Source organism: Talpa occidentalis, unplaced genomic scaffold, assembly GCF_014898055.3.
Source record: "Talpa occidentalis isolate TD23 unplaced genomic scaffold, MPIMG_talOcc4v2.1 talOcc4.9, whole genome shotgun sequence".
In the NCBI taxonomy this organism is placed as follows: Eukaryota; Metazoa; Chordata; class Mammalia; order Eulipotyphla; family Talpidae; genus Talpa; species Talpa occidentalis.
The window spans coordinates 69,327,041-69,354,049 of record NW_023605305.1 but is presented as its reverse complement, the minus strand read 5'-3'; the positions used below and the strand labels follow the sequence as shown (position 1 = coordinate 69,354,049).

The following is a 27,009-nucleotide window of genomic DNA, read 5'->3' as shown; positions in this document are numbered from 1 at the left end:
TAGAGTATTCTCAGTTGGCATTTGTTTACTTGGAGTTTGCTAAATATGTCACTCCCTTCTCTTCTTGCCTGTAGTGTTTCTTCAGAGAAGTCTGGTGTCAGCCTGATTGGTTTTCCTTTATAGGTTATCTGTTTCTTTGCCCTTGTCAGTTTCATTAATTTTTCCTTGCCTTTGGAAGCTTTACTATTATGTGTCTTGCTGTAGTTTTCCTTTCAATTGTGGTAATTTGGTGTTCTTCTATCTTCCTGTATGTATATTTTCATTTCCTCCTTCATGCTTGGGAAGTTCTCTTCAGTTATCTCCTTGAATAGTTTCTTGATTGCTTTGTCTCTCTCCTCACCTTCTGGGATTCCTATGACTCTTATATTTCCTTTCCTCATGGTGTCAGATAGTTCTCAAAGTGTTTCTTCATTCTTTTTCCTTTGTGCTTCTCTTTCCTTTTCTTTCTTGGTTCATTTTATGTTTGTATCTTTGAGAGTACTGAATCATTGTTCCATTTATTTTATTCTATTTTCATGGCTTTTCCCAGAATTCTTGAGCTCCTCCACAAATCTCTGGATATCCTCCAGTTCCTTCACTTTCTTCCTCAGTTCATTGATTATAATCTTGTCTCTTTCTGCATTTTTCTCTCTCTTTTTTTAAAGATTTATTTATTTATGCATGTAAGAACTGGGGTTCAGGCCAGAGTTCGGGGGGGTGAGAGGATTCACCAGAGAGAGTGGGGAACAGAACAGGCAGACTGACTGTAATACACTCCTGAGAGGAGCAGCAGGTGAGATAGGAGAGGTCTGCTGTGCCATGTGGGTATCTCCCTGGCCAGCTTGGGGTAGAACTCGTGCTGCAGAGGCTGAGGATAGCTTCAAAGCACTGTGCTTAACCCCTTGTGCCACCAGGGAGGCCACTCTTTCTGCATTTTCTCTTAACTCTTTATTTGTTTTCATTATGGCCTTTTTGAATTCTTTGTCTAATAGGTGGAGATATTCTTCTGTATACATATTATCAGGTTCTGGAGGTTGACTTTCTTTCTGATGTGTATTGTTCTCAAAAGGGCCTCCTTGATCATTTGTATTCTTTGTTCCCATTGTTAGCCTTTAGCTTTTCTCTGTTTGTAGTGCCCTTGTACCACTGGTCCTGGTGGGCATGACTTCTAATTTCTCTTTCTGAGGTGTGGATGTGTCTGCCTAGTGTCTGAGCCACTGTGGCTGGTGAGTAGAGGTGTAGGTGAGCGTTCCTGTAGTTTCCCCTTGTTGCTCTTTAGCTGTACCCCTGCTTTAGGCAGGTGGTAGTTCCCATCACTCTTCCCAGGGCTTTAAGGGCTACCGGACTTGAGAGTTGGGGGATTCCTACAGTTCCCACCCGGGCACATGTCCAGAGACTCATCCATTATGATAGGTGTTGTTCTGAGCTTCTCTTTGCTCCAGGAGCCAGTGCTTTTCCGCCCCTTCCCCCTGCCCTGCATAGCATGGGATCTGATGTCTCAGCCTGTGGTAGTCAAGAGTCTCATATGGAGGCTAAGTCCACTGGGAGGTGCCTGGAGGCTGGGTGGGATATATTTTTCTTTGTTGAACTGCTAGGTCACTCTAGGCAGGTCTCAGAAGGATACTGGGATCGAGAGAGAATAAGGAATGAAAGAAGGGATAAGACAAAAGAGGAGGATGATAGGGAATTGTAAAAGGAATGAAGGTGAGAGAAGAAAGAAAGGGCTAGATAGGGGGAGGAGGGAAAAGGAGGGAATGTAACAGAAAGAGAAGAGAAAGTAGTGATGGTAATGTTAAAGGAGAGAAAGATGAAAAATAGAAGAATCAGAAAACAGAAATAGGAAAGACGGAAAGGAACAACAGACAACCAACTGACCAATAAGCAAACACACAAACAGATGAGGGGAGAATTGCTTCTGAGGACTCAGATGCCTTCCTGTGAACTAGTCATTACTGTTTAGTCTGGTCTGTAGGGCCGAGTAGAAAAGTCTTCCCAGGGAGGATAAAACAAATAAGCACAAAAGGGCACAGGATAAATTGCAGTTGTGGATGTGGTTGGATTGGCATTCTTTCTGGGCCCATGAGGTAGTTGGGCAGGTGATGGGACTCCTGCGGCCTCCTTCATCTGAGGGCTAGGGGTACCAAGAGCCCCCCCCCTACCCCGTTGTAGGTACCAGCCCTGTGAGGCTCCCCGTGATGTTCTTTACACTGGTAAGTTCGACTGGTTAAATGTTCTCACTGGTCTCCATAAGCGGGGAGGAGAGGGAAGTGCCACAACAAAGAGGCTCGTGCCTGTGCTGTATGCCTGTGGGGAGGTCCCATTTGCCTACCTGTCACAGTCTGGACTTCTTAGCTGTCTCAGGACTCTCTGGGCTTTGTTGTCTCCAAGCTTTTCCTCCTTTTCTTATTTTATTTATTTATTTATTTATTTATTTATTTATTTATTTATTTATTTATACATAGAAGCACTGGGTACAGTCAGAAGTGCGGGTGGATGAGAGAATTCACCAGAGCCAGAGTGGGGAACAGAACAGGCACACTGATGAAACACACTGCTGAGGGGAGCAGTAGGTAAGACAGGACGGGTCTGTCGCCCCATGTGGGACTCTCGCCAGTGGCTGGGGATCCAACCGGTGCTGCAGAGGCTGCAGGCAGCTTCGCAGCCCAGTGCTCAACTGCTGCACCACCAGGGGAGGCCCCTTTTCCTCCTTTTCTTCTTGATGAAGTGGGCCGGCTTTTTGTGTGGGGGAGGGGAAAAGGATTCTGATGATTTTCTCTCTTCCCTTCCCCTGTCTTTGCAAATTTCCTCTGCATCTGAGTGAATCACCATGTCGCCAAATTTGTCTAATGTGTCGAGTTCCCGCTGGGAACTCCCTGTTATTTCTCCCTATCAGATGTTTTTTATGGAAGAACTAGATCCTAACTTGCTGCCGTGTTGATCGACTTTTTTTTCAACTTTGTCATTATTTTAAAGGATCTTTATGAATAGCAGTGTAGTTTTATAAATAACAATGATAATTAAGGACCTAAATCTATTACTTCCATTTAATGGTAGAGCACTGAAGAACTAGGATTCTAGATGCAATTTTAATTTGACATAGCTCTTTTGTCTCATTTTTAGCAGAGTTCCAGTGACTGAAAGAATTCTTTACTGGATATTTGGTCATCAGAGAAGGAAGAGGCTGTCTTATCTGTCTCACCAAACACATTTACCCAGCTAGTACTATTTACCTGAGTCAGCATTGAGGTCCAGAAATATGTGAGTTTGAGAAGAATAGATGACTTTCTTCAGGTTAGAATTATTAGGAAAGGAGTATTGTAGAGTAGCTATTCCTTATGTCTACAGAGTGAACTCTGATCATTTGTGCACAGAGTGAAGCTTTGGTAAAGATGTCTTTCAGGCATCTTTCAGTTACATAGTATTTGCTTTTAAGCCTGTTTTTTATTGGGGTGTGGTAGAAAAACTCACATACCCAAATACTTGCTGCTGAAATTGATTCAGGTTTGTTTCTGGGTTTTTTCCAAAACAAATGTAGATTTATACCACCAGAACCAGGTTGTTTTCATTGAAAACAAGTTGGTGAGAAGCTGACACTATCAAGTGGGCAAAGCAGACTGAAGATTTACATTGTCACCCATTCAGGGAAAGCCTTTCAGGTTCTCTGTATTCCCTTGGGCCAAGGGTCAGCGATCCTGTCTCATACTGTTAGTTATTTATTTACGTTGAGTCTTGAGGACTCTTCTGGACATTATAGATTTGTGTTTTCTAATATAAAGACACATCTTCGCACTTTGTTTCTTGTAGCTCTGATCCTAATGTCTCAACTTCGATCTGAAGTTGTCTGCTGTATTCTGACAGTCAGCTACACTTTCTTTTTCATAGGGAAATTTGTTTTAAAAATGAGCTCAGAAGTATAATAAAGACAAAGAGAGATTACTTTAACCTTTTCAACCCCGGTGTGTCTTCCTAGAACTAGAAATTTGACTCCTTTCTACCACCTATTGATTTCCTATTTAACTTTAATTCACTAAATACTATGGAACAGTTTATTTTATTTATTTTTTTTAATAGAGGCATGTTTTATTTATTTATTTATTTACTTATTTGTTTTGTTTATACATTCACTGGGTACAGTCAGAAGCACGGGAGGGTGAGAGAATTCACCAGAGCCAGAGCGGGGAGCAGAGCAGGCAGAAGGACCAAAGTACACTGCTGAGGGGAGCAGCGGGTGGCAGGAGAGGTCTGCACGCCATGTGGGACCCTCCTCTGGTGGCCGGGGAGCAGCCGGGGATCGAACCGGCGCCTCAGAGGCCGCGGGCAGCTTCGCAACCCAGCGCTCAACCGCTGCGCCACCGGGGAGGCCCCTGGAACAGTTTATTTTTAATGGTGCTAGACCTTATGTGGGTTATTAAAGAATTTCAAGACAAAATTTCTGCCATTAAGCAATGTGCAGTCTCATTGGGGAGATAAGCATTTATCTAAGAAATTAATTACAAGATGACACAAAGTGAATGATCATGTATCCAAATGAATGTCCCTGACAGTAAGTGAATTAGGAAAGAGGAGAATTGCAGCACCTAGAGATGATCCCAGAGAGGACAGGCATATAACCTGGGGTGTAAAGACTAGATGGGTGTGGATAAACCCATGGGAAAGTAGGGGGAGGGCTTTTATCCTCTTATGGGTTAGATAATTGAGAAGCAAAGGAAATGCTTAGCAAAAAGAAACTTCCTCTTAATTTTCCCAGTAGTGTTAGCTTACTTACGTATCCTCTCTGGTGACATTTTAGGCTTTAGGAAAGAGTTGGGGCAGGGAGTCCTCACTGGAATGATCCCATTCTCTTCTTACTCTTCTACAATCCTGGAAACAGAGTAGGTAGGATGGGAAGTAGTTTGAAGAGCTATGTGAAATACCTGCAACCTGGTATATAGTACTTCCTTTCCACCAGTTTGCATGCCCCTTTCTTCCTTGTCAGAGACAGTAGTGATTGTTGTTTCCCTCAGTTTTATGACTGGAGACAGTGGCAGGGTCTGCAGCCTAATTGTCATGCATTTGGTGAGAGAAAGCCTCTTTCCTCCACTTTGGAGGGAAAAAAGTTATTTCTGTAGATACATAACTGAGTTTGGGGGAGACTATGAGCTCAATGCCTAAGGGGATGGAATAAGAAAGAGGACTTACCTCCCAGAGTTAAGTATCCAGCTTTGCCCTCCTTCCTGTTTTCCTCTGAATCTGATCCTAGACATGCTTGGTTTGGCTGTGTAAAAGAAATAGTAATTAGAGTCATTTACATGAAATGTCTACCATTTATGCCTAGTTACCGTGCAGCACAATAACAATTATGCATATCATTAAATATGTGTCTGATTAACTTTGCTGTAACTTTTATTTGATTATAATACTATACTCTGTTAAGTTGGCTCAGACTGCTCAGTTTGTTGCTCAATGACATGTCTATCAATTCACAACTATGGAAAAATTAGAGGGAGTATTTTTTAAAGGCTGTGTTTGAAGGGAGAAGATTTGCTTAATCTAGACTAGGACAAAGGCAGGTTGCCTTTGCATTTGCTTTCTGGAAATGAGACTATTCGTGAGATTATTTTTATTTAAAAACCTAGGGGGAATAAAATTCTCCATTTATTCATTGAATAAATATTAAGTACCTACTCTTTACCAGATACAGTATATAAAATATAGAAAGAATATACAAAGTCCCTATTTTCATTGAGCTTATAATCTGATAGTGGGATACTGACAATATGTTAATAGTTTTAAATATTTTGGAAAGAAAGAGAAATTGTGGGGATAGAGAAAATAGCAACTTAAAATAATTGGTTAGATGTAAGATCCCATTGTAAGTTACATTGTAGGTGAGTAGGTGACATTTGAGCAGAGACCTAGAGGAAGTAAAGGAAGTAAAGGAAAGGTAGAAAAAGCTAAGAGAATTTTGAGGTGGAAAGGAGAGTGTGTTACAGGCAGAGGGATCAGTAAGTGCAAAGATCCTTGGTGTGTATGAGGAATGACAAAGAAGTCAATGTCACTAGAATAGAGTAAGTGAAGGAGAGAGAAACAATGAGATCAGAGAAATAATTGGGGAGGGAACAAGGAGACATGTTACATAGAACTCTTAGGCCATAGTAAGGATTTTAGCATTTACTCTGAGCAAAAGAGGAGCCATTGGAGGGATTTGAGCAAAGAACGAATTAATATTTGAGCAAAGGATTATACTGACTGCTGTGTGCATAGATTATTAGGGTGGGGACAAGGTTGGAAGCCGGGAGAACAGCCAGTGTTTTATTTTTGGCAATATGATAGAGTAAGAGAAGCAGCTTTGGAACCAGACAGATCTGAGCTTAAATTTCAGCTGTAATACTTGTCAGCAGGGTAATATTGGACAAATTACCTTACCTCTTTGAGAATCAGGTGCCTCATTTGTAATATTGGTCTGACATCATCAGGATTGTCATGAGAAGCAGGCTTTGTAATATGCCCAGCACTGTCTGCTATATAATAGATATTTAATAAATGGTAGATTCTATTATTATTGAATATACTTAACTGCCTATATAGTCTTTCTGAGGTCTGTGTTTCTGTATGCTAATCCGTAGATAAGCCATCAGCCAGGTAGAACTATGGGAAAGTTGAAAGGGCAAGGAAAAGCTTGAGAGTCAAATTGGTAAAGGATAAACTAGGAGAAATAGATCATAGGAGAGTTAGGGAAGCCGAAGGCCTTAACAGTATACACTTAGGATCAAGATACAGGGCTGTGGCTTAGAGTCAATGTTAGTGGGCAGACTGAGGGACACCCTGAGACACCCTCAAACTTTGCACACTTTATGTGCCATCGACCAACATAAAGACAAAATATATTTTATTTTTTTAAAGATTTATTTTTATTTATTTATACATACAATAACTGAGGAGTAGGCCAGAAGTGCCTCTGTGTGTGTGTGCGTGTGTGTGTGTGTGAGAGAGAGAGAGAGAGAGAGAGAGAAAGAGAGAGAGAGAGAGGATTCACCAGAGACAGCGGAGAGCAGAACAGGCAGATCTACTGAAATACACTGCTGAGGGGAGCAGCAGGTGAGACAGGAGAGGTCTGCCACACCATGTGGGATTCTCGCTGGCCAGCCAGGATCCAACCTGTGCTGCAGAGGCTGCGGACAGCTTCGCCTTGGTGGTGCTCAACCGCCTGCGCCACCAGGGAGGCCCAGTGTGTAAAACTTTAAATAGGAAAAAACTTTAATAATTAAATGCAGTAGAGAGAGAGGAGAGAGAAAGGATAGTTTTCCAATGAAACACCCAAAGTTCACCATCCCCCCTCATTGGTAAATGCCCAGTTAAAAAGGGTTTGCCCAAAGCAGGAACACTGAGGCCCAATAGTCTGCCACAGTCTAAGGCACCTTCTAGTGGGGAACCATAGGAAAGGGGCAGAAGGGGCCAAGGAAATCCAGAAAGAAAGGATCAAAATCATAGTGTAAGTCAAAAGAAAGACTGCCATTGTCAGCCTTCTTTATGCATCTCTTACTCATGTCTCTTTCAAGTGTCTCCTTCCATGTCCCCCAAGTCCAAGGACAGGAAGCAAGTGTGGCTGCTGCTTTACATGTCTCTGCTCCATGTGCCTCCTCCAAGTCTTCACTTCCCAGTCTCCTCTGTATGATCCTTTTAGCTTCCCCTTGATCCTCAGCTCCACCTTTCGGTCTGTGGTGCAGGGACCATGGAACCTCCTCTTTCCATGGAAGTTACACTGTTATATCAGGATTCTGCCAGGAGTAGATTTTTCTCTTCACTGATATTTCCTGAAAAAATAATGGTGGATAAGTAAGTGCGGGGGATGCCTGAAAACTAACAGAGAAGTGGACTAACAGGCTTGACTTGGGTGAGTCAGCAAAAATCTGTAAGATTTGAACATTTCTTAAGTAAAACTTCTTAAATTGGACAAAATTAACTTTTTCTGTTTTATATACCTGTATTTGCTTACTGAATATAACTTCTGCCCTATTCTGTTTTCTCACTGATACTAATGAACGTTTTGTATACCTTAATGGATGTACAGATAGATGAGCAGATTAAGTATATGGTTATTGGCGCCTAACTACTGAGGTATTAAAAGTTGGGAAATAGCATAGGTTTAACTAGAAATAACATGGATTTTGGAGACAGACCTGTAGGGAGATGTACAAATCCAAACACAGGCCCTGATCTCACTGAGATTATGGTACAATTGGTAGATAAGTCATGTACATGAATAACTGTAATACAAGGTTAAAACTACTAAGGGACATACAGATAAAATCCTTTTGTGTTTCAGAGGAAGTGTGATTAGAAATCAAGAGGGAAGGGCATTAATATAAGAGAACAGTAGACAAAAGTCACATGAATAGAAAAAATGTGAAGGGTGTACAGGAATTTTCAGGTAATTCATTGGGTTTATAGTTTGTGCATTATGAAAGGAAATAGTAGGCAGTTGCAGAATAACAGATGTAACCTGAATTATATGGGTTAATATGAAGCAAAGTGTTTCTCAGCTGTAATAGAATTATTATTTGTGTATTTATCCCATGGTAGTTTAAAGGACTTTTTTAGAAACAAGTGTTAGAAATTTAATTCGAGTAACTGATGTCTTCTCCCTCTTTTGGCTCCACTTGTTTCTATTCAACAGTAAACAAAATGTCTGCCGGTAGTCATTGACTATAACCTTTAATGAAAGTTTTCTCAGGAAAGCATACATCAGTCTAGTGAAAGACTAGCTTTACTTGATTTAAGTGTCTACTGATGATTATTCACTGTACCTAAGTAGATGGGTATGTATTGTTTATAAGTCAGAATAAGGAACAAAATCATATTAATGCCTATCAAAATTCTCTCAGTCACAATAACAAGTCCATAAACAATGGGTTTAACGTGTAGGGATTCTTTTTTCTCATATAATAAGATCTCTGGAGTGAGGCAGTAATTCAGTGGTATAATGAGAATTTAGACTTTTCTCTTTTGGCCATACAGTCCTTGACTTGTGGCTTCTTGACTCATGGTTTCAAGATGATTGTGGCATTTCTAGACCTGTCATCTGTGTTTCAGGCAGGAAGGAGAAACAGTAAAGGGGCACTAACTACTGCAATCTATTCATTCATGTAATCTTACGGAATTGAGTTTATTCCAAATTGTGGTAGAATTAGTTCATATATAAATTTAGTATTTTTTCATGTCTTTTATGTGTGTTTATATGTCTTTATATGTATAAAATTATATTCTCCAAAATCATTGATTCATTTCTTTGCAACAGTGATTCTTGTGTCCTGCTTAGTAAAAAGTAGTGTGCTAGCTAGGTGCTTGGTGTGCATAAGAGGTGATAATGGTTATACAGAGCTGGGTTGTACCTCAAATCTGTATTCAAAGAATTTACAGTTCAATGAGGCAAACAGACTTGTGCATGACTAAGTATGATACAAATCAGTTGAAGTGCTAAAAGAGAGGCAGCAAGCCATTCACAGAGGGAGAAGGATTACTTCTGATTGGTGAGAAAAAGAATAGATTTTTACTTAACTGTTTCCCTAAGTTCAGATGTTGTTTTTTTACCCTTTTTATCCATTAATGATCCAAAATAGCAATGAGCCTTGTAATGTGTAAAATCATCTATATTTCTTATTAGAGTTATTTCTTTAAACTGGATTACTAAAAGTGGAATACTCATTGAACTTCTACTCAGTATGAGGGTGTTCCTTTGAGCACACCATCCAAATATTAAGGAATATTCCTTTTGAAAAAACCATCATCTATTTGATAGGTAATTTTAATATACATTATATTTCTTTGATTAGTAGTGCATTTGAATTTTTTTTCATTTTTAAAAAGTCAATTTGTATTTCTTTTTTGAATAATTATTCACTGAACTTTGCCCAACTATCTATTAGGTTCTTAGTATTTTCATATCATTTTATATAAGTTCTATATTAGTGATTTGCCTTTTGCTTCAAAGGTGCTGTCTAGGTTTTTTCCCTCCAACCTATCAATCTCACCAAGTTTCCAGATTTATGCAGTTGGGACAGCAATCCTTTTTAGTGTGAATACCGCTGAAGCTTTTATTTCTTAAAGCAGAAGCAGTGCTGATCCTGCAGAAAGATCTAATCAGTGTGAACAGAAGTGGCACTGTAACAGGGAAAAGAGTATTAGAATCCATGTAGAATTAGGAGGGGGTGGGCAACAAGAAGGAAGGATTAAGAACCCATTACCATTGTTGATGGGAGGAAGAAGCTATAAGGTAGGAGAAGGAGGTGCCTTAGTACAGGATCAACAGGAGCTGTGTATCCAAAGTGGTGTATTTAAAGGAATTGAAACAGGTATGAGATGGTATCTTATTGTAGTTTTGATTTGCATTTCCCTGATTGCAAGTGACGTTGAACATTTTTTCATATGCCTGTTGGCCATTTGTATTTCCTCTTTGGAGAAGTTTCTTTTTAGCTCTTCTGCCCATTTTTTGACTGGATTATTTTCTTTGTTTTTATTGAGTCTCATCAGCTCTTGGCACATATTAAAAAAACTAGCAACAACAATTGTTGGCAAGGATGTAGAGAGAAAGGAACTCTCCTGCACTGCTGGTGGGAGTGCAAACTGGTCCAACCACCATGGAAAGCTGTGTGGAGATTCCTCAACCTACTAAAGATAGAGCTTCCATATGATCCAGCAATTCCTCTCCTAGGTATTTACCCAAAGGACACAGAAACATTAATTCCAAAGAGCACCTGCACCCCTATGTTTATAGCAGCACTGTTTACAATAGCTAAGCTTTGGAAACAACCCAAATGCCCAAAAATAGATGACTGGATCAAGAAGATGTGGTGTATATACACCATGGAATATTACTCAGCATTCAAAAAAGATAAACACATGCAATTTGCAGCAACATGGATGGAACTGGAAGGGATCATGCTCAACGAAATAAGCCAGAAAGTAAAAGAAAAATACCAGATGGTCTCTCTCATAGCAGGAATCTAGAAAACCTAAATAAGGGACCAGGAAAAAGAATAACTTAAGAAAGAAAAAAATCAAAATCAACAAACAACTATGAACCAGAGACACACTTTGGGGGGGGCATGATGAGGAAAGGAGGGGTTGGGGTCATAATCAGGGGGTTGCAATTGTATGGGGAATATAAAAATTAAAAAAAATTAAAAAAATAAAGGAATTGAAACAAATCTCTCAAGCAACTGGTAATTAAAAAAAAAAAAAAACACCATTTTTTTTCGCTGAATATAAAGGTAATGGAAGTAAAACCAACCAAGTAAAACCAAGTATTTTTGTATATTACCTTATTCATTTTTGGGGGCTACGGAAGCAAGCACTTTTTCTTCCATTATTGGAATTGGGATTCAACTATGTGCACACATACCACACAACTATACAAACACATACACAGGCCCTTCCTGTTTTTCTTTTGACTTTTCCCTCCCTAACATAACATGGTAAGTATTTTTTCATGCTGTTAGAAATTCTTTATATTCATGAGTGAGATTGTGGTTTTTTACTTTAACAAATTATACAAATTGTACTTAATTTTTATCTCCATTGGGGAAATATTTTTTGACAAGGAAACCAAAGTGAGAATGGTAACTAATAAACAAAATGTAGCTTAAACACAAAACTCCTAAAAGATAATGTAGGAGATAAACTTTTTTTCATTGGTCTTGGTGGTGATTCTTTTTTTATTTGACTTCAATGGTGGCAAGAGGGAAATAAGTGGGCTACATTAAGCTAAAAAGCAGCTGCATAGCATCTGCATCACAAAAGTACAAACCAGTCTGAGAGAAAATATTTGCAAAGAAATTTGCAAGAAAATATTTGAAAAGGGTTCATATTCAAAAGATATAAAGAACTAATACAGCTCAATAACAAAAAACACAGTCAGATTGAAAAATTAACTAAGGGGCCTCCCCTGGTGGCACAGTGGTTGAGCACTGGGCTGCGAGGCTGCCCGCAGCCTCTGCAGCTCCGGTTCGTTCCCCTGCCGCTGGCGAGGGTCCCACAAAAAAAAAAAAAAAAAAAAAAAAAAAAAAAAAAATAACTAAGGAATTATTTTTCAAAGAAGACATACAGATAACCAACAGCCACATGAACAGATGCTCAGTGTCATTAATCATCAAGGAAATGCAAATCAAAACTACAGTGAGATATCACTCACATGTCAGATAGCTATCATTAAAAAGACGAGATAAGAGGTGGAGAAAGGAAACCACTCTGGTGGGAATGTAAATTGTAGGAACACTATGGAAAACAATATGGAGTTTGCTCAGAAAACTGAAAATAGGACTATATGACCCAGCAGTTCTACTTCTGGGCTTATATCTGAGGAAATAGTATCACTATCTTGAAGAGAAGTCTGTACTTCCTTGTTTATTAAAGCATTATTTATAATAGTTAAAACCCAGAAATGACCTAAGTGTTTATGATAGATAACAGATAAAGAAAATGTGATAGGGCCTCCTGGGTGGCGCAATGGGTTGAGCACAGTGCTGTGGAGCTGTCCGCAGCCTCTGCAGCACCGGTTCAATTCCTGGCCGGCCAGGGAGAAACCCACATGGCGTGGCAGACCTCTCCTGCCTCTCCTGCTGCTCCCCTCAGCAGCATCTTCGGTCCGTCTACCTGTGCTGCTCCCCACTCTCTCTGGTGAATTCTCTCACCCTCCTGCGCCTCTGACCTGAACCCCAGTTCTAGTATAAATAAATCTTTAAAAAAAAAAAAGAAAGAAAAGAAAATGTGATAAACACACACATACACGGAGTGGAATATAATTAGTCATATAAAGAAAATCCTGCCATTTGTGACAACATGGATAGATGTTGAGGATATTACTCTAAATATGTATGATTTCGCTTGTATGTGAAATCTGGGGAAAAAATACAAACTCATAGAGAACAGATTGGTGGTTGCCTGATGAGGGGGTGAGTGATAGTCAAAATGTAGAAATGTCCAGTTATAATAAGATAAATAAGACGTGGGGATATAATTTATTACAGCTTGGTGACCATAATTATACAGTATAGCAGATTTGAAAGTTGCTAAGAGAGACCTTAAAAGTTTTCACCAGAAGAAAAAAAAAAACTTGTAACTCTGTGAGTCGGTAGATATTATTGACTGAACTTCTTGTGGTAATCGTTTCTCAATGTATACATACAGCAAATCAGTACTTTCTACATCTTAAACTAAAGCAGTGTTATATGTCCATTTTATCCAAATAAAACTGGAACAAAAAAGGGAAAGAAGCAAAATAAATGCAAACACATTTAAGAAGAGGATGTTTTGGAACAGAGCCTAGGCTCTGAACTTAGCCATGAAGAAGATTCCTTTTTGATAGGCTTGACCCCCCAAAAGTTTGGTGTTTCTTGGTGAGACCACCATCTTATTTGGAGGCCTGTGGCACTGATACAGAAATACATCATAACTCTTAACTACTAGACGAACACTTAGTCTCCACTCCAGACTTGTGAGGTCCCACTGTGTGTAACTCTCTCCTCTTGTATTAACATAGCAGCAGTGTGTACTGGCTCCCACTCGCGTCATCTCAGTTGTCTTCTGACCACTTTGTTTCAGTCTTTCTGAAGAACATCTCCTCATGTCATGTCCACTGTTGATGCATTAATGAAGTTCCTTAAGTTGCAGCATGTGAAGGGCAGTCTTGACTACAATTCTTGTCTCCTTGATTCCTCATTTCCTTTATTCTTCGCATCTTGATTCTCTTCACATTGACTTTGTCTTTGGTTTAGTTTCCTCTACTTATTATGCCTTCCTGCTGAAAAGCCAGACCTCAGTATTTCTTTTAGCAGTTTTCTCCTGCCAGATGTGCTTATTCCTTCCTTGAAAAATAAAATAGCTCTTATTAACACCTGAGCTAATACCCAAAGCATTATGTGTTGAAGGAATATTAACAGCTAAAAACCACTTTAGAGAAGTTCTCTCTCTCACTTCATGATCTAGTCACACTTTTTAATTTAGGCATCTAGAGCATTTTAAGAAAGAAGAAAGTTCAAGGAATTAATATTAGATTAGTCATCTCCATTCAGCTATCCTAGAGTCACAGTAAGGATATTACCGTTAGAGGGTAAGTGGTATTTGATACCTCCATTTTACCCATGAGGAAGCTGATATCAGAGAGCTTTAGTACTTGTCGAGCATCAGACTTAGTAAGTACCAGAGCCAGGGACCCAGCCCAAGTCTGACCGCAGAAGTAGCAGTCTTCTTCATTGCTACGGTCTCTGCCATCCCATATGTAGAGACAGAGACACATAGGGGAAACTTTGAGGAGACCACGGAAACCTTAGTTTTAGAAAAGCAGGGTGCTAGAATCCTTTACCCGCTAATGCAAGCATGAAATCTGATCTCATCAGAATGACCTTGTCAGCTTTCAATTATGTGGAAGAAACAGTTTGATGGATTCAAACAGCAGTTTGATGGTGAACAGCATCTATGTAACATGAGTTACCTCTTTAATAGCATGTGTGCAAAGTTAAAGGATCAGGAGAACTATCTGACTTCTGTGGTGACTATGGAGATTGATCATTTACAGACTGATTTGTTATTATGGTCTGGGGACTTAGTTAAAGGAAATACTTGATAGCAAGATTTTGTTTTTTCACTAAGAATAAGGATTCAAGTTGCTAAGTCTTTATAAATCATGGCTAATACAGCAATACCTGCTCTATATTGGAAACTATACTTTTTTTGGTATTTTTTTCAGCTATCTTTTGAAGCAGATACTATTCAGTTTTTGTAGAAGAGGAAAGTGAGACATGACAGGAAAGTAATTTCCCCAAGATCACATATCTAGAAAGTGGCAAGAGCTGGAATACAAAACCAGTTTAATTCAAAAGCTTGTACTTCACAGAGTCATCCATGAATGTTCAGATAAAAATACCAACGTGGAATACTCAATCCAATGTGATAGCCAATGTATTGTTTTAAGAATTTATGGTAAAATTGTGTTTATGTAAGAACAAAGTAATGATAACATAATTTTGAGAATAAAGGCTTTTTTGGGATAGGGATGGGTGGAGGCAGAGGATGAGATCAGGCAGAGGTGTACAATTGGCTCATCAGTTTTGTCAGTAGTCTACTTCTTAAGTTGGATGATTTGTTGCATACATACGATTTGTAGCATACATATTTGAACATACTGCATTATAAACCATAAAGAACTTGTGTGTTTATTCTATACTCAACTGTCATCCATTTCACTTTCAGAGGAACCTTGATAAAGCAGCCACTAGTAAAGTTCTGAAAATTTTAAAGTCTTTTTACTTAACTTAATATTAGTTCAGTTTAGGCTCTGATGACAATACATGACCATTGGATTTGATTACTATTAATGATTCTTTAGAAAGCATCTGGGTTTTTGTTCTGAGTTCTTTTTTTTTTTTTTTTAAAGATTTATTTATTTGTTTATACAAGCACTGGGTACGGTCAGAAGCGTGGGAGGGTGAGAGAATTCACCAGAGCCAGAAGGGAGAGCAGAGCAGGCAGACTGAGGAAGCACACTGCCGAGGGGAGCAGCGGGCGGCAGGAGAGGTCTGCGCGCCATGTGGGACCCCCCCACCTTGCCCAGGGGCCGGGGATCGAACTAGCATGCAGAGGCTGCAGGCAGCTTCACAACCCAGCGCTCAACTGCTGCGCCACTGGGGAGGCCCCTGTTCTGAGTTCTTACATCTGTGTTTATATACTGGTTTCTTCAAAAGACAATGTCCAACTTAACTTTGGTTCTTGTCTTATGAAAGAACTTTGTATTTGAGTGTTTTACTCTGAATTATAGAACATTTCAAACTTAAAAATCTTTTCACGGTCACTGTTGTTTCATCTATATTCTATACATAGGGCCCCTCTAGACATCCCCACCCCAGATGATTTAAAATTAAATCCCAGATAACATTTCATTACTTTACTGTGTATTCTGAAAGATACGATCTTGTTAAAAAAAAAACAAAAAAAAACCAACTAACCATAATGCCTGTTACACCAGAAAATTACTGTCATCAAATATCTGATTTGTTCAAATCTCCTTGAATATCATAATTGTGTCGTCGTTTTTTTAAAAATAGTTGCTGGTTGGTTGAAATCAGGGTGCAAGCAAAGTTCACACATAGCATAGCATTTTTGATGCTATTATCTCAGATTCTTTTACTTTATAGTAGGGTCTAACTCAAAGGTTTCTTTTTATGACTGAAGCATTCATGATTTATACTCTAAGCTTAGTATTACTATCAATATAACTGTATCACATTCATTTTTATTTCCTCCACAATATCTTAACATAAGTAGGCCCACATAAGGAAAATTAACCGACTTTTCTTAAAGGGACAGATAGCAAATTTTTAGACCTTACAGACCCTGTGATCTCTGTTACAGCTGCTTAGGTCTCTGTCATAGCAATTTAACTCTCCCTTGATAGTATGAAAACAACCTTAGAAAATATATAGATGAATGAGGTCCTTGGGTTTTAAAAGTTTGTAAATAAAAGATGGCCAACCTATACTTTGCCCATTCCTGTCTATAGCAATGGTTTTCCAGAATATGAGGGTTCTGTGAACATCTGGAAAGGGCATGGTGACCAGGACTAGTGCTGATATAATATCACACCTTCACACACCTCATCCAGAGCTTCACTTCTGCAGATTTCCTGCACTAGTCAAAAGTTGAATGTACCCAATATGAAATGATTTGTTAGGTGTTTTTGTGTGTGTGTGTGTGTGTGTCTGGAAGTGCTCAAAAGTTACCATAAATTATGTTAATGGCATTCATAATCATTGCCAATATCATCTTTTGATATTTAAGCAAGTTTTTAAATTATAAAAGTGGTATATGCTCATTGAAAAAGAATTGGCAAAATAGAAAATTATTGTTGAAAATGAATTACCCCAAAGCTCTATTCCCCAATTATGATTAATATTTTGGTTTATTTTAGTCTTTCTTTGGAATCAGTCTATATTTCAGTATAGTATTTCACCCTGTATTTGAACCATGGGTTGTTTAGATTTTCATTGCTGTAAATAATGCTTTGATAAAATGTATTTGTCTTATAGTCTCAGCTAAAATTCAGATGGTTCTTCAGAGTAGATTCCCAAAATTCATGCATCAGAGATATGAATTATTTTAAAATTCTAGATATGCATTGCCAATTTGCTTAAATAAAAATCCTAGCTATTTAAGAAAAAGATTGACCTATAATAATATAAAGTGTTAGTAAAACTAAAGAAGTGACTTTTTTCTAAGACCTGTAAATTATTTAATACCTCATAAATTAAGGGATTTTGTTCATAAAAATAGAATGGGACTAGCCCCTTTATATCTGTAGTAGAATTGTGTGGTTTAAAGATTATTATCAGTATTGACTCTTCCATGTAGCTTGGAGGTGGGGAGCACTGCTAAGAATATTTTTGTATGAATACTTTTGTCTTTGTATAGACAGGTGTTATGCAAGCTATGATAATACTTGAGATGCAGGAATAACTATAGCAGCACTGAAGTTTTAAGGTCAAGAGCTCAACATTAAATTGTAACTCTAGGGAAAGCAAACTTGTCTCTAAACTTGAAAGGAAATTGCTACAACTTGAGTAAAGACAGGGGGCTTCTGCAGCAAAGAAGGCAGTTTGCTATTTTGGTATTTGCTTTAGAGGGTAACAGACTAGGAATCAGATTCAAGACCAGGTATTTATAGGAATCAGGTGCTAGACAAAAGTATTTATTAGAATCAAGGCCTCTGAGCTTTATTTACTCATCGGTAAAATGGACTTCCTATCTTTTTAGGGCATTTATGAAAATGGTATGTAGTCGCTGAAAAAAAATTGGCAACATAGGTACTGATAGTTTAGGAACTATCAACATATTTATATTGGGTTTTAGAGGTAGAAATGATCACTAGTAGAAAACATTATCAAATCTAGTACCTGGGAGAAGATAAGTATTTATTGAATGGAATGAGCAGAGAGAGCCTGTTTCAAGTTATTTCAGATAGGGCTTTAAAGATACTTTTATCTAAGTCATTAAAAAATATTCTTTTCTTAAAACCAAGAAAATACCTCAAACGTATGAATAAAAACTATCTTTCCAAATTGTTTCATTAAATATGCATTTATATTGAGTGTCAATTTTGTGGCGGGAATGTGGAATACTGAAGTGATTAAGTGGAAGAGATGAATAGGTAAAGTAATAATTCAGATGTTGTATGAGAAGTGCTGTATTAGATAAACTCTTAGTGTGGGGTCCTGTTTGAATGTAGAGACTGGGGCCTTCTTGGATCAGGGAAGACTTCCTGAGTACTGCTAGTTTTAATGCTGGGCCTGAGTTATTCATGGAACAGTATGAAATATGAATTGAAGGTTTTGAGACTAGAAACAGGGAGACATGTAATGAAGCAGTGTCAATGGCAGTGGACAGACCTGAGAATTGCTTGGTGAGAAAACCAATCACAATTTGTGATTAAGGGTCAGAATAAGAGAAGACAACGTTGACTCAGGTTTCTGACTAAGCACACCACAGACTGCTCAACTTAGAGAAGTTCTGCCTGAGTAATTCACATGACTGTGATGTTTATACTGTATTTACTCCTCTTTACCAACAGTCAGTTGATGTTCATCTAGAATCCATAATCTAGATGCTGCTATGCCACCTTAGGCTACAGCCTGGACACAAGAGAAGTCTGTGCTCACATAAAGCTTACATTCTTAAGCTTTTTAAGATTACATATCTTAAATAAAATTTAAGAAAATTAAGGCAAGAACAGGGGATAGAGAATGACCAAGACCAGGGAAGGGGATCTTCTTAAATAAAAAGATCGAAGAAGGCTTTTTGAGGTATTCAAATTGTATATTTGAATACAATCATTCTAGGTAAAAGGGTTAAGTATAAATAGGCCCTAAGGCAAGAGTGTGTTTGGCATACTCCTTAGAGTAGCAGGAATGCCACAGTGACTGCAGTGCACTGAGCAACTTTGGCATGTATTTTGAAGGCCAAACCTATAGGGTTTGTTGGAGTATAAGAGAAAGAGAAGACTCAGGGGACACCAAGGTTTTGGCCCATGCAACTGGGTTAATGAAAATTCCATTTTTGGATCTTGGGAAATTAAAGGGATCCAGAATAGTGAAAACACTTTTAAAGATCAAACTTGAGGGTTCATAATTCCTGATTTTACAATTTACTAATCTCAAGATAGGGTGGTACTGGCATAAAGATACGCACATATATACATACATACATATGTATATATCAATTAAATAGAATTGAGAGTTCAGAATTAAAACCATGTGTTTATGGGCAATAGATTTTTAACAAGGGTATCAGGACAAGATAGTTGGGGAATATCATTTCAACAAATGGTGCGGGACAATTGAATATCCACATGCAAAAGAAAATGTTGGAGCCTACTTTTCACCATATGCATAAATTGATCAAGAACTGAATATTAAGTGCTAAAACTCTTAGGGGTAGAATTTCATGACTTTGTACTTGGCAATGAATTCTTACATATGACACCAAAAGCACAAGCAACAGAAGAAAAAATATAGCTATGTGGAACTTCATACATTGACCATTTTGCATCAAAACATAAAACATGGGCCTTCCCTGGTGGCACAGCGGTTGAGCGCTGGGCTGCGAAGCTGCCCGCAGCCTCAGCAGCACAAGTTCCATCCCCTGCCACCAGGCGAGGGTCCCACATGGTGCGCAGACCTCTCCTGCCACCCACTGCTCCCCTCAGCAGTGTACTTCGTCACTCTACCTGTTCTGCTCCCTGCTCTGGCTCTGGTGAATTCTCTCACCCTCCCACGCTTCTGACTGTACCCAGTGCTTGTATGAATAAGTAAATAAATCTTTTTAAATAAATAAATAAATAAATCTTTTTAAATAAATAAATAAATAAATAAATAAAACTTAAAAAAAAAAAAAACATGAAACATGTGTATCAAAAGGATACACTATCCTTTGTGAAAAGAAAATTAAAAAAACAAACACTCACCTAATGGTTTTCTCTCTTAATGGGAAAAAGTATTTGCAATCATGTCTGGTAAGGACTAGATTCCAGACTACATAAAGAACTCTCAGCACTTGACAACAGCAAAGACAAACAACTCAATTGAAATAAAGGACTTAAATAGATATTTCTCAAAGGCAATGTATGAGCACATGAAAATATAATCAGCATTTTTAGTCATTAGGGAGATGCAAGTCAAAAATCACAATGAGATACCACTTCATACCCACTAGGGTGGCTAATTAAAACAAGAAAATAAAAAATAACATATTTTTGGTGAGAATGTGAAGAAATTGGAACCCCAGTCCAATGTTGGTGGGAATGTAAGATGGTTCAGTTACTATGGAGAAAAAAGGAGTTAAGTACTGACATCTGCTACAGTGTTTGTGAACTTTGAAATCACGTTGAATGAAAGAAGCCAGTCACAAAAACCCACATTTTATATGATACCATTTATGTGATATGACCAGAATGGCAAATTCATAGAGATATAAAGCAGATTAGTGGTTGCCTTGAGAGTTTGGGGAAAATGGTAAATGACTGTTAAAATAGGGACAGGTTTCTTTTTCAGTTAATGAAATTGTTGTAAAGCTGATGGTGGTAATAGTTGTACAACTTTTTAAATATATGAAAAATTGAATTACATGCTTTAAATGGAAAAATGGTATAGTATGTGAAATGTTTCTCAATAAAGTTGTATTAAAACAGAAAAGAATGGTGATAGCAGGGTAAGCATGGTTATAGTAGGACTGAGGAGAATGGGTAAGATGTGAAATAGTCTTTGGGAGAGCAGAAGAATAACTGACCATGGAAACATATTAGAGTTGCTAGGCTGAGGGACTACTTGAGGTTTGTGGTCTTAAATATATGTGAGCTCATCCAATATGTGCTGTTTAGGGTAGCGAGAGTTGGATTTAGGTAGAGAGTTGGATTTAACCAAATTTGGATTTTGCCAGGGAGTACAGTAGAAATTAGAAATAAATTGAGGTAAGATCCAAGGGAGTTGTTAATATGATAACTGAGATCTAAGGTCAGAAGGAAAGTATGGATGTATCAGGGTCATGGACAGTGAAAAGGTGTCTGGAGTTAGACACCTCAGTGGAACTAAAGGATTATCAGGGTTAAAATATTAGAAGGAGTAATTGGAAAGGATGGCAGTGATCAGAGAATAGGACATCTGAAATTGAGATCTTCGAAGTAGCTCAATCAGGGTTTCTCATCAGAACCGCAGAACATAAAAAAATGTACAAACTGTTTACATCTAAGGGTGGAATGTACCTGATGCACAGAACAGAGTTTTACTCATTACATAACAATGGATGCCTTAGGGCATAAGGCTTACTCCTCTCTCAAGAGCTCACTTGAGAAAGAATGAGAAGGTGTGATCCACCAAGGGGTCAAGAACTAAGATAACAGAGTACTGAATGACTCATACCTTAGGTTGAACCTACAAAAACTGCCACTTCATATGCCTCAGTCTAAAATATAGGTAATGAAGTCACCAGGAATGCTGGAGAGAGTGGTGAAGAAAAATACAGTGAATGGTCAGGATGAGAGATAGCTGGTGGAGGGGAGGTAACCAGGAGACTAGTAGATGACTCCCAGGGTGGAGAGGCAGGGGCAGCACAATGGTTTGTTCTTCAAACTAGGTCTTTACAGTATACCAGTATACTCTGGAAGCAACATCAAGAGTAAGGAGAATATTTATGCCATCTCTAGGTTGGTAGTGCTGTGTTGAGATGTAACATCCAGTACTTGAGAAAGATATAAATAGAAGAAGGGTCCTCAGAGGACAATCGTTTTTAAGTTAAAGGAAGATGAAGGGAGCAGTCACAGAGGAAGTTAATAATGTTGGGAATTTTGTTAATCACTGACATGAATACCAGAGTCATTTTAAGACTAGGAGTAGGAGATTGATTCATTTTAGAAAAGTCCCTCCAGATGACAGATTACAGTCACGAGGGGGATGAGAATCTTAAGTGATGAGGGATGCCAGAGGATGCTTGGGTTTCTCATCATGTCCAAGGTAAAGAGATTTAAGATATGATATGATTAGTCCTGACTCTCTTAAAGGAGAAGGGCTATCCAGTGGAATGGTCTGCAATGACAGGAATGTTCTATAACTGTGAAGTCAATTGTGGTAGCCAGTAGTCACACATGGCTATTGAGCACTTGAAATTTGGTCATGGGATTGAGGAGCAGAATCTTAAATTACATTTAATGCTAATTAAGATTTAAAATATCCACTCTCAGAGGATGGTTGATTAGTTGTTCTAATGGTAGCCTTTTTATTGGAGCTGGTTTTAGTGGAGGCCAGCAACTTGTAGATGGAGTGCCTACTCTTCTTCCTCTTATATCCCACTGAGGAAGTGGGAGGTTAGGGAAGGCCACTCTTAGCAGAAGCACATACAGCTCTGTGTCCTCAAACTGAGAAGGCTAACTACTGTCATGCTGCCAAACCTCTCTTCTTTTTATATGTAATTTCTACTTTTCTCAAGGAGCTGTTGTCTTCACTCTTTACACTTCTAGGCCATATGATTTTACTTTTGATGTCTTTGGATTTTGGAAAGGAATATGCTGATATTTACGTATTATTGATAATTGTTCTGTAATGAGTTGGTTATTTACTTGTCATTCCTGTTTGTGCAAATTAGTATGGGAACCATTTAAGATTAAAACCTAACCCAAATTATAGACAGACTTGTAGGCACTGGTTCTAAAGATGGGCCTAAATCTTGGAGGCTAAGAAATAAATCTGGAAGAATAATGAAGAGAATTATATAACAACTACCCATGTTTGCCAAATTATCTGATGTAATTCTTACCAAAGCCTGTGAGAGTGGATGATATTATATCACTTTGTAGGTTTCAGCTCTGCTAAGGAACTTGCCTGGGGCTGCACAGCTAGGAGAATCCCAACTTAGATATCTTCTGGCCAATTCTGAAGTATCTGTACAGTGCTAAACAAGTCCCAGAGTGCAGTTCACCTTAGGGTATTTTCCATCTGGTGGTATATTTACCAGTTGATGTTTGTAGATTTATAGGTGGTTCCTTCCTTCACTCTCACTGGTCTCCTTTTCTCTGTTTTGCTCACCTTGCCTGGTAGATGTTTTCATGATCATTATCCTCAAATTCCACTGTTTCCTTTTGAAATCTTTGACTGTGTTGTCACCAGCATCTAGATTTTTGGATTTAAATTTCATAATGGGGCCTCCCCTGGTGGTGCAGGCAGTTGAGTGCAGCACTGTGAAGCTGCCCGCAGCCTCTGCAGTGCCAGTTCGATCCTGGCCGGCCAGCGAGGGTCCCACATGGCACAGCAGACCTCTCCTGTTGCTACTGCTGCTCCCCTCAGCAGTATATTTCGTCAGTCTGCCTGTTCTGTTTCCCACTCTGTCTCTGGTGAATCCTCTCACCCTCCTGCACGTCTGGCCTGTACCCTGGTTCTTGTATAAATAAATAAGTAAATCTTTAAAAAAAATAAATTTCATAATGAACTCCTTGCCTGCAGCTAGTTGAAATGGCTGTCCCTACTTTATAAACTGGAGTAGGTGGCTCTTTTAGAGCAACTTAAACTTTGCTGCTCTTTTGTAGGAGCAGCAGATTTCGCAGTGCCCATTACAGTCCACTCTGATCGTTACCTTTAATAATAATTGAGTTAGCACATAGTTCCCACCCCTCTGCTAAGTATCTCCTCTCAGATTCTTATCACTTACCCACTCACTACTTTTTCTTTTCCTATCCTTTACCCTCTTATTTTCCTGCAGCCTTCTCCTGTAGAAGAACATACTCTTTTTTAAAGTCAGGCTTGCATTGCATTCCTGGTGCCATGTTTCTTTGTTACTGTGGTAACTTTTTGGTTTTGGTTACTTAATGTTTCATCACTTACAAAATATAAATAATGATATGTGCCCCACAGGGTTGTTATAAGGATCAGAGATTATATTTTATTAAGGGCCTGGCACAGAGTAGGTTTCATAAAATAAGAGTTCTTTTTTTCCCCCTTGAATCTACTGCTGATTTAATTTGGCAAATATTTATTAACATCTAATCTGTCCTAGACTCTGCTGAGGATGTTGAAGAGATTAAAACAAAACCTAGAACCTCTGAATTCAGAAAGTTATACCTCATAGAAAGGAAATTGACATATAAACAAATAACAGAAATGTGCTGAATGCAATAGAGGTATATATAAAGAGCTGAAAGCAATTAATTCTTTTTCTAGCCCAGTCTTTGGAGTGGTTTCCAAGTATTCCTTTTGGAAAAATACTTGGTAGTCTAGATGAGGGACAAATAGAAATAGAGAGTGAGAAAACAACCCTTAAAGGATTCTGTAATCTGTGAGGTGCCAACCTTTTAAGAATTGATTTTAGCAAGGCACTTGATAAAATCTCTCATGACGTCCTTGTACATAGATGGAGAAATGTGGGCTGACTGATAGAATAGGAGGTGGATTGGAAGGTAGTTATACAACTATGTCCAGGATGTTTTTCTCCTGCAGTACTTTATTTTTACTTTAAAAAATCTGTGCTCTAACCCATGCTTAAGACCTCTTTAAGACCTGGTTTCCCTTCCCCCCTCCTCTTTACTTTTTAATTCAATAGTACAGAAAAGTATATAGTGAAACCTATACCTTCCTTCTATTCTAATCTCTAGTTGTTTCTATCATCTTCCCCAGAGTGTATATACACTATTAATAGTTGCTTGTATGTATGATCTTGTTTTGTTATGCATATCTTTATACTGTGTTTTATAGTTATTTCAGTGTATATATGTTCTGTCTCCCTTAGTAAATTGTAAGCTCCTTAAGAACAAGTCTTCTCTTTATAATTTCCTTTCTCCCCAAGTGACTTGTACATTGAAGATTCTCAATAAATATTTGTTTTGTTTTGTTTTGTTTTTAAAGATTTATTTATTTATTTATACAAGCACTGGGTACAGTCAGAAGCGCAGGAGGGTGAGAGAATTCACCAGAGACAGAGTGGGGAACAGAACAGGCAGATTGACTGAAATACACTGCTGAGAGGAGCAGCGGGTGAGTCAGGAGAGGTCTGCTGCGCCATGTGGGTCACCTCCCTGGCCGGGGATTGAACTCGTACTACAGTGTCTGTGGATAGCTTCATAGTGCCTGTCTCTCAACCCCTTGTGCCACTAGGGAGGGCTCCCTCATTGGTTATATCTTTTACGACCATTTTTCCCCAGTGACTTGGATGCAGATGTGGAAAGCATACTTGTTGTATCTGCAGTTGACACAAAACTGGAAAAGAGAGTTAATATCAGATGGCAGAATCAAGACTGCAGAACTCAACAGACTGGAATGTTCTACTAAAAAGAACAGGGACAAATATAAAGTCTTGTATATAGGGGGTCGGGATACCCAACAATTTTAGTAACTAAGAGAGACCTGTGTTGATAACATTTTATTTGAAGATGCTTTGAGAGGGGAGCCTAGATGATGGATCTTAATTGCTCAATTTAAGCCAATAATATTTTTGGACTGTCAATTAAACAAACAGCCTTGGCCAAATTACAGTATGAGTCCACATAAGATAGTTTGTAGTTCTTCTGTCCTCTTTTCTGGTCAGACTGCTTGTTGAGTTTTGGGGTGTCACACATATAAAGAGAGGCTGACAAATTGGAGTGTACATAGAGGAAGTTTGCTAGGAAGGTAAAACATTATTGGTATGGGAATCAGATCTAGATTCTATCATGTGTTCTGCTTACTAGTTGTAATAATTTGGTGAAGTTCATTCCTTTGAGTTTGTTTGCATACCTTTTAATAGAATAGAATAATAGTGTCAGTCTGGAGGGTTGGATTAGAGCTAACCTAGGTGCTCAAAAGGTTCTGCAACCCAAGTCTTATTAGGGATTTACTTAATGACTACGTAGAGTCCCTAATTTGAAGGAGATTACATTTTAATGGGATAGACAGCTGAGTAAACCCAATATTGTAATTTCACTTTGTAAAATGTTCAAAGACCTGATTTGTGGAAAAGGTAACAAACTTATTCCTATGATCTTCACTTAATGCAGATTGAGCCAGATTGTTGTATAGCAATAGAATGGCTTTCCTTAAGAGAAAGTGAATTCTTTGCAGTGAATGGATTGAAACAGTGTGATTACATGTTAGGGATGCTTAGAGAAGGCATTTGTTATGAATAGGAGGTTGGGCTAAAAGTGTAGGTAAACAATGGCCAGCAGGGGGTCAAATTTAGACAGACAGCTGTGTTTATAAATAAAGTTTTATTGGAACTCACCACACTCAGTTATGTGCTATTTATGGCTACCTTCTACACTGCAGAGTTGAGTGTTGTGACAAAAATATTTGGCTTGTCAATCCTAAAATACTAAATTTGGCCCTTTACAGAAAGTGTATTGACCTCTGGACTAGACAAATGTGTCACAGCCTAAATTGTTTTGTGAACTGATAACTTTCCTAACCTCTCTTTCATGGGGATTTCCAGTGTCAGGAAGGAAGGAAGGCGTGATTTGAAGTGAGATGGTCACAAGTTTTCCTGTTACAACAAGGAATGAAGACTGGAAAACACTTGATTCAGTAACCTCCAAGACCCTTTAAAAGACCTTGGTTTTTATAAACAGATGTGGTTTTTTTGGTGTGAGACAAAGTATTTGTATATCACTGGGGTTAAAGCTGTCTGTATTGGACATCTAGAGTTGGAAGATGGTCAGGGTATAGTGGGAGAGACTCACCGTGCTAACCATTCTGAGCTCCAGCTTTCTTACTTGGAAATGGGGCAGAGTGCAGAATTTTGTCAAGATTGGCGCTATTGTGGGCTCTTAGATGTAGCTATTATTACTCTATTACATAGAGAGCCTCATTGATTGGAAATTTTGGTTGCGAAGCATAGCTCTCTGTCCTTCAAGTGCTGCAGGTTGGGGTATTACACACAAACATTTCTAGGTGTGGAGTAGATAGATCTGTAGTGCTCATGGCAAATAGGGGAACATCTTGTGGCAGCAGTTTCTATACATGCGTTAGAGGCGTGATTCTCTATTTAAGGCCAGGTTTC

General features: G+C 38.6%; 1 protein-coding gene across 2 annotated transcripts in view; it reads left to right on the top strand.

The window, feature by feature from the left end:
• Nucleotides 1-27,009, top strand: part of UIMC1 (ubiquitin interaction motif containing 1) — a 113,335-nt gene that overhangs the window by 80,064 nt on the left and 6,262 nt on the right. The window lies entirely within an intron of this gene.